Source organism: Peromyscus eremicus, chromosome 2 (genome assembly GCF_949786415.1).
Source record: "Peromyscus eremicus chromosome 2, PerEre_H2_v1, whole genome shotgun sequence".
Taxonomy (NCBI): domain Eukaryota; kingdom Metazoa; phylum Chordata; class Mammalia; order Rodentia; family Cricetidae; genus Peromyscus; species Peromyscus eremicus.
The window spans coordinates 94903187-94911446 of NC_081417.1; positions in this window are offsets into that span (position 1 = coordinate 94903187).

Here is an 8260-nt window from a genome sequence, read left to right on the forward strand (position 1 = left end):
CTAGAGATTTGACAAGACTCTTAAACCTGTGGTAACCTCCGATTGATTCTATTATGGGTATTTGTGTCCCTTAAGCATTGGGCTGAAACTGCTATTTCATTTCCCACAGACCCTGGATACACACCAGACGGTCATTCCATTAGAGAAAATGGAGCAAAGTTTTAATTTTATAACTACATTTAAACTATTCTGTAGTGTGTGCCCTCATGATATGTGACTATGCTGACCTAATTTTTTTTTTTTTTTTTTTTTTTGGTTTTTCGAGACAGGGTTTCTCTGTGTAGCTTTGCGCCTTTCCTGGAACTCACTTGGTAGTCCAGGCTGGCCTCGAACTCACAGAGATCCGCCTGGCTCTGCCTCCCGAGTGCTGGGATTAAAGGCGTGCGCCACCACCGCCTGGCACCTGACCTAAATTTTTAATGACTTCTTTTTCATGAGCTCTCCCTATGCAGGTTCTAGTTTAGAAAGAACTACACTACTAATGGAGGAAAATTCTTCATTTGCTTGATGTCACTCTAATATTCTCCATCAATACTTTATTGAGATTCAGATACTATGTGTTTACCATCTCATGTAACACTAAAACTAACTTATTGATAAAATCACTGTCAGAATACTATAGAGGACAATACTGAACTTTGAAAACAATCTTTTGAATTTTAATGTAAGTGAGAACTACAATGTACTCAAAACAGTGAATTATAGAGATCTTATTAATTCTACTGATATTGCAATTTCCTTAATCTGAAAGGATTTCCTGTAATTCACATTTTATTACTTATTTACTAATGTGGTAATATACACAGGTAAGACCTTTAAAAATTGGTACAGTCCTGTGGGTTCTATCTTCATATTCTAATAAAATATGATCAAAGGGATTATCCTAGAGGCCACTTTTGAATTTCAGTCCCTCCATCATGTGAAGGCATAGTGTCCATGGCCTTGAGAGGAAAGAGTATTAAAGGTTCTTTCTGTAAATCAAAAGATAGGCCTATAGACTGCACTATTCAGACTTTGACTTTGGATATTCAGAGAGCCTAAGAGCTTTTCATTTCTATTTTTCTTCCTGAGTTTGAAAAGACTTTTAAACCATTTGTTTATTTATTATATATACATACAGTATTTTGGGATCAAATCCACTCCACCCTCATCTGTGATTTTTCTCCTACTCCCTTACCACTTTCAGTCCCAATCTGTGTACTATTTCTGCTTAATTTTTTAAATACCTACTAAGTCTGTTTAGTGCTGTCTGAATGCATATGGTTGTGTAAACTACTGGACCATGGTGGCCTCTCATGGCCCACATCCTCAAAGATACTTGTGGTGATACTGTGTCCCCCAATATATCATGCAACTTAATAAACTTATCTGGCATTAGAAAACAAAACAGCAGCTAGATAGACACAGAGGCCAGAAAATGGTGGCACACACACACCTTTAATCCTATCACTTGGGAAGTAGAGATCCATCCGGATCTCTGTGAGTTCAAAGCCACACTGGAAACAGCCAGGCATGGTAACACATACCTATAATCCCAGGAAGTGATGGCAGGAAGCAGAAAAGTATATAAGGCATGAAAACCAGGAACTAGAGTCTGTTAAGCTTTCAGGCTTTCAGCAGCAGTTCAGCTGAGATCCATTGGGATGAGGACACAGAGGCTTCCAGTTTGAGGAAATGAGATCAGTTGAAGAATTTTCAAGGTGAGATTAGCTGTGACTGGTCCTGTTTCTCTGATCTTTCAGTGTTCACCCCAATATCTGGCTCCAGGTTTGTTTTTATTAATAAGACCTTCTAACAAATCATGCTACAGATACTGCATCTGCTTTCCCAGTAGCCATCAATTGTCAATGGGTTCTCAGATGCGGTGACTTTTACTTATGTTGTCATTCTAACCTGGGTAATTTCTGCTTTCTATTTCCCCACATCCTTGCTTTCTAGTCAGCTCTCCTGAGCTACATTTGTTTTCCAAGGACTTTCAGTGCACCACTGATATAGTTCTGACAATATAGGAGCAGTGCTCTGATCTGAGACAGACTGGTGCACCATGTTTTCATCTGGCACAATTTAATTACAAGACCTTGAAACATTGTTTTATCTTTCAGTGAGCATAATTTTCTTATTAAGTAAATGTGGAGCCTATAGCCATATGTCAATTTTTACAAGGATTAAATAAAAGACTATATACAGAGTGGATTCCATGTGTTACACTAGACCTGTAGTAAACCCTAATTCATTTGTCTTTTAATTATATAACAACGTTGTCATTTCTGTTTTAATCAGTTACAAGAAAGTTTTGACCAGCTTTCTGTAGGTAAGTCTGAAAGCCATCACCTACCCGAGATTGCAGATCAATGTTTTATGGTTTTTAAAATAGTTTTAATAATTTCATGTTATATCATATTTCCTCCTAGATCAGAGGTGGAAATCCCACATCTCTACTCATCTCTCCAACTTCATGTCCTCTTTTTCATACATAAGTAGCACATTCTCTCTCTCTGTGTCTCTGTCTCTGTCTCTCTCTCTCTTAGATGAATTTCATCTTACACTCGTGTGTGTGTGTGTGTGTGTGTGTGTGTGTGTGTGTGTGTGTTCATTTGTGTGCCTAAGGAGGTGAAAAGAAAGTATCCGATATACTGAAGCTAGTGTTCCTGACACTTAGGAACTATCTAAAGTGAGTGTCAGAAGTTAAACTTGGATCCTCTGCTAACACAATGTTCTCTGTGGATCCACTACACTGTAGTTGGAAGTTTTCCTGTATCCTGCCTGGCACCCACAGTCATGTGGCCTGCTTATAAAATAATCACACAGTGGCTTAATATGAGTTATAACTGTTTGGCCATTTGCTCAGGCTTATTACTGACTAGCTCTTACACTTAAATTAATCCATAATTCTTATCTATGTTCAGCCACTTGGCTTGGTACCTTTTTTCAGTTCTGCCTTCATATCTTGCTTCCTCTGTGTCTGGCTGGTGACTCCTGACTCTGCTTTTCCTCCTCCCAGTATTGCTCTAGTCTGCTCACCCTGCCTATACTTCCTGCCTGGCTACTGGCCAATTAGTGTTTTATTAAACAAGTGTACAAAAGCATTATCCCAGAGAATTTCCCCTTTTCTGTCTAAATAAAAGGAAGGTTTTAACTTTAACATAGTAAAATTACATATAATAGAACAGTTATCAAGCAAGAATTACAGTTACAATATTAGTCTATTTGTATTTGACAAAATTAAGGAAAATATTCTATCTAGCCTATATTTGTGAATCTAAAGTTTCATATCTACCTTTTCTCTTATCATAACCAAGAAAAAACATAATTATAACTATCTAGTCTTCAACTACATCAAAGACTCCAGAAGGATATAATATTATATAAGTAAACAGGAAGAGCATTGTAAACAACTTCCAAAAAATCTAGAATGACAGAGACAGCTGCCTGCATGAACAGTCATCCAAAGTTCCTCTGTAACATTGAGGCATTCGTCTTCAGCCCACAGACCTAGTCTCTCAGTAATTTTTTTCCCTCTGTGTCTTGTAGAATGTCTGGCAGTTTCTTCCGTGAAGCAGGAACCTGAAGCACCATCTCTCCTTGCAAAGTTCAGTGGTCACCTTACTACATGTCCTGCATGTACAGTCGATATAACATTTTGTCAAGCAGTCAAGGCAAGAACAGTTTCTTGTCAAAATGGCTATTTTTGCAAAGAAGAAGATAAACTCCATAGGGAGTGTCTTTGATGTCCATCTTTCTCTCTGAAGTAAATCAGTGCTGCCAGGAGCAGACATGTCTCATTGTCCAGTAAAGTCTAAGTTTTTAAAACATTTTAAATGCCATATTCTGTAGGTCTTTGAAATGTTTGGAGATTACCTACCTAATTGAATTATATCTATGTATATCTAGAAAACTTAACATGACTATAAGTTTGACTATCATAGAAGACTAATTATTAATCTGTATTTCTTAATTATCCATTACAATTTAAATGAGCTATAAGGAAAGGCGCAAAGCTACACAGAGAAACCCTGTCTTGAAAAACCAAAAAAAAAAAAAAAAGTAGGTTCAACAATCCAACAATATTCCAAAATATATCCTATATTTCCATATCATATCCACTTTCTTCTTTTAGAAAGACATTGACTATGACCAATAACAATTTGTAACCAACAACCTAAACAAAGACCAACATGCATAATCCATTTTTTGGGGAATGTGGGTGTAGTTTTCTAGGCTATTTCCTGCTGATAAAAGGCACTATATTCTTATAGGGACACAAAGAAAATTTTAGAGTTATGGTCAAGTCCTGACTGGAGTAGTCTGTGAGGCTGCATTGTCTGAGCCAGTTGCCTGGAAACTGTTCTGGATGTTGGATCATCTGGGCCATGGTGCCACTGGAGACCTTTCAGGGGGTCTTGGCTGGTCAAACCATATTAGCCTGGAAATAATTCACAGGTTTTCATCTTCTGTGGAAACAAAAGCAGAACTTCTTTTCCAAAGCAATGTATCCTTAGACATAAATTTTGAAATTGAAATACCTTTAAAATACACATATTTATTTAACTCAGCAGTTTTTACAATCAAATATCTCTCTGCAGTTAAAAATCCCAAAGACAACACAATCCAAATCTATCTTTATGTGGCTTATTTTTATATTACCTTTATTGTCTCTTTAAAGACTTTATTTTTTAAAATTTTCTATTTCTTTATGTAACTGTTTATATTTCTTTTCTTCTCTCTTCCAAGCCTACATACATTTTTACATATACTGTAAACCATTTAGCGGTTTATTTCATCTGAATCTGTTTTATTGTGAATCTATTGCTTTAAACTACAGTGGGTAGTACTAAAGCAGCAGCCTTGGCTGTTGACTCCACCATCTCAGCTTTTTAACATGGTGGAGATAATTCACTGCCAGCTCTGGGAGCCATGCTGTCTGCTGACTCTGGGAGACAGTGAGTCTATGCTTCTATCAAAGCAGTGTGTAGCCCAGAAATCTCTCTCTCTTTTTTTTTTTTTTTTGGTTGTTGTTGTTGTTGTTGTCTGTATTAGTAAAGGCTAAATCTACCACACAGCACACTGTGCAGCTTGGGGATGCCTCTGTGTACTGCTGCAGGTTCAACATGTTGGAACTACGTTTACCACCAGCTTTGGGGAAACCATGCTCACCGCCGGACTCTGGGAGACAGTGGGTCTATGCCTCCATCCAGGAGAGTGTAGCCCCTAAATCTTTTTTTTTTTTTTTTTATTAGCAAAAGTTAAATCTGTCATGCAGTTTACTGTGCGGCTTGGAGACGCCACTGTGTACCACATTGGAAATCCGCCATGCTGCACTCAAACCCACATGCCACTGCGAACCTTCCATACTGTAGCTCATGGCTTGCCTGAGAGACACAACTAGGAAGCTGTTTTTAGCTCTGTTTTAGATTCTTTTTTTTTTTTTTTAAGCTTTCTCAGGTTTTTGATGGAAACTCTTTTTTTTTTTTTGGTTTTTCGAGACAGGGTTTCTCTGTGTAGCTTTGCGCCTTTCCTGGGACTCACTTGGTAGACCAGGCTGGCCTCGAACTCACAGAGATCCACCTGGCTCTGCCTCCCAAGTGCTGGGATTAAAGGCGTGCGCCACCACCGCCCGGCTTGATGGAAACTCTTGCCCCACGTTTTGGTGCCACTACACCAACTCTTACCCATCCCAAAAATACAAAACAATTTTAAAGATTTTATATATGTGTGTGTGTGGGGGGGGTGTGGTGTGTGTGTGGGGGCGTGTGGTGTGGTGTGGTGTGTGTGTGTGTGGTGTGGTGTGGTGTGTGTGTGTGTGGTGTGGTGTGGTGTGTGTGTGTGTGTGTGTGTGTGTGTGTGTGTGTGTATTAAATAATCTCAGGTATTTTGTTTTAGCAACAGAAATAGACTATAATAGAGCTCATTACAGTCTCCTTCCAAGCTACCGCCACTCTGCAGAGATGTCTGAAGTTCTTTAAAAGTTCTGTTCAGCCAAAGCTCTAAATGGGATGTCTCCATCAAATCCTTCCCCGCACAGCTCAGGAACTTTACAGAAGGAGAGGGAGAAGGAGTGGAGGAAACTGAGGAGATGGAGGATACAAGGGGAGTAAGGCCCTCTACAACAACTGTGCAAAGTTGAACTCACAGAGACTGAAATTATAATCATAGGGCATGCACCAGGTCTTCTGTATATACATTATAGCTTTAAGTTTCATACTTTTATGGGACTCTTGAATGCATGAAACAGCAAATCTCTGATTCTTGTGCCTTCTTAGGGACTCTCAGTTTTCTGTTGACTTGGCTTGCCCAACTTCAATTTAATTGTTTTTGTTTTATCTTATTGTATTTTGTTTTGTTATGTTCTGTGGTTATCACTTAGAAGCCTGTTCTTTTTAATGAGAAACAGATGGGGAGTGGATCTGGATGGTAAAGGAGGTGGGCAAGAAACGAGAGTAAGAGGAGGAGAAACTATTCAGATTATGTTGTATGAGAAAAAAATCTATGTTTAATATCGGGGGAAAAGTTCTGTTCATGTCTTTAGAGATGGCTTAATGGGTATGAGCACCTGCTGTTTATGCATCCACATAAGAATTCTGTGAGGCCATGAATTCCAGTAACTTCAGTGCTGAGTTGATGGAGACAGAAGGATAACTGGTGCTTGTTGACTATCAGCCAATCAACCAGTTTAGTGAGAGATCCATTACCAAAATATTAAGGCAAAGCACAAGAGAGTAGATTCCAAACATTCTCCTCTGGCCTCCATGAGAGTGCACACAGGAGTGTACAACTGCTTACACATATACATCCAATACGCACAAACCAATATACACACTCAGACACACCAAAAGAAAATAAACCAAAACAGTTTTTTTATAAGTTATTTATATGTTGACTTCTCTTTAGGTATTAGAGATATGTTGATGTTTCCAGACATTGTTATTTGGGTGTCTTATACAATCACTATACTCAGCTTTATAATCTGTAGTTAGAGAGATATGAGGCACAAGATAATGCTGCTCATGGGGCAAAAGGCATGACCAAGGCAACACAGGTTGGGCATGGTGGAAGGATTTCTGCACTGGTGAGTAACAGGATAGGCAAGAAGATCTGCTAGGCTCTGAGTGATCATTTGGGTTAATCATACAATTTGTGTTCCCTATAATAAATGGATTCATTAACAGTAATTTAAGAATAGTTATAAAATATACAAAAGTAATTAAATGTAGATCAGGTCAACTTTTAGTCAAGGATTAATATACTAGGTTCTGGTGTCTTATAAATATTTGTACAAAATGGTACCTGCCATTCTACAAATGACTAGGAAGGGGAATTGGTAAGATACATGAAACTAAAGTTACAAACTAAGGTGACATTGTCACAGTGATGGTATGTAGTGAACAAGTGGAATCTATGGCAGAGGGTATTTATCTTACCTGTTGTCTGGTCTTTCCAAGAATTTGGTCTAGCGTGAGAATCAGCATGGAAAACAGGAGACAGTAGCAAAATAATGTAATGTTTTTAGTAGAGGTTAAAAAGTTTAGCAAATAAAAATGTAAAAAATAAGCCTTTGTGGTGGGTGGAATAGCATGGTAGGCTTAAAAAATAATCACAAAGTGTCTCTTAACTGTGCATAAGGATTATTGAATTTTTCCTCTTTAAATTGAATGTCCTTGTGAATGCTTGTTCAGTATCTCTGTTCTGTACAAGACTATAAAATCAAACATTGCCATGGCTGTGTCTTATTCTCCCCTGAGTAGCACAGTTCCTGAAACACAGCATGGATGAGATTTTGGGAGACTACCAAAGAAAGGAAGAAAAATACACAGTGATGTAGCACTTTGGAAACAGGCAGTGATTGCCAGTCACAGGAACACTGTGGTGTGTGGAAAAGTCTGGAAGATTGGACTAGGCGTATTATAAGAATAGTTTAGCTAGAGTGGAGATGACCAGTAATCTACACTCAGAACTCAGTGTTAGGATGTTGGACAGAAGTATGGCAGGTCTGGAGGAAAGAACAAATGAGAGAGCCCAAGCAGAGAACTGCTCAGAGCTTTGTAGAGTGGAATGAGAAGCAATGAGATTTAGTACAAAAATAAGTCTGAATTTTCAATTTCAAATATGAATAGAAAAAATGACTTTAACAGGAAAGGATTCAGTTTGAGAACATAAATTAAAAGGGAATGCTAATCTACTTAGCTTGAAACTACCAAGGTCCCAATCAGAAGTGTCTCTATTAAAGGTATTTTGTCTATAATTATGCTATTGGTGGCAAAAT